This window comes from Paroedura picta, chromosome 10, assembly GCF_049243985.1.
Source record: "Paroedura picta isolate Pp20150507F chromosome 10, Ppicta_v3.0, whole genome shotgun sequence".
Classification (NCBI taxonomy): domain Eukaryota; kingdom Metazoa; phylum Chordata; class Lepidosauria; order Squamata; family Gekkonidae; genus Paroedura; species Paroedura picta.
In genome coordinates, this window is record NC_135378.1 from 60,461,297 (window position 1) to 60,461,958 (window position 662).

The 662-nt window shown below is 49.7% G+C and overlaps 1 non-coding gene across 1 annotated transcript; it reads left to right on the forward strand.

The window, feature by feature from the left end:
* Positions 1-296: 296 nt before the first annotated feature.
* On the forward strand, positions 297-403 carry LOC143820084 (U6 spliceosomal RNA). Its single transcript, XR_013225231.1, has one exon. It is a non-coding gene; the product is annotated as a U6 spliceosomal RNA (small nuclear RNA).
* Positions 404-662: the final 259 nt, after the last annotated feature.

The window sequence follows — 662 nt, forward strand, 5'->3', positions numbered from 1 at the left end:
AGGGGGGAGGTCGGGTGCAAGGGTGGGACAATGCTCATCTTTCCCCCTCCATATGGGCTTGCCCCTGGTGGTTCCCTGATGAGAAGCACAATGGGAGGTGGCAAATCCAGCCCTGGCAATTTCCCTGATCGTTTGTGCATGAGGAATCTGCCCCTGGACAGCCTCTGGTTGTTGGTGGGTTTTAGAGCCCCCTTCTCATGGTGTCATCTGCATCCTGAGGCTATCCAGGGGCAGGCTCGAGTTTTGGCCCGACTTGCCATGGGGCAAACCTGTATACTACTCAAATGGAAAAGTGAATGCTCGCTTCAGCAGTACATATACTAAAGTTGGAATAATACCGAGAACATGAGCATGGCTCCTGCAAAAGGATGAGACACAAATTTGTGAAACATTCAATATACTACTCACTCCTTCTTCCAGATCAATTATGAACAAATTAAGTAAAACTGGTCCCTGTGGGACTCCACTGCTTACTTCCCTGCATTATGAGAACTATCCATTTATCTCTGCTCTTTGCTTCCTGTCATTTAAACTAATGATCCCCAACCTGTGGGCTGTGGACCACATGTGGTCCTTTGACTAATTGGAGGTGGGCCCCAAAGGATGCCTTCTCCCCCCCCCTGGCCCTTTACTTCATCCCCCCTGGCCCTTTACAACACACT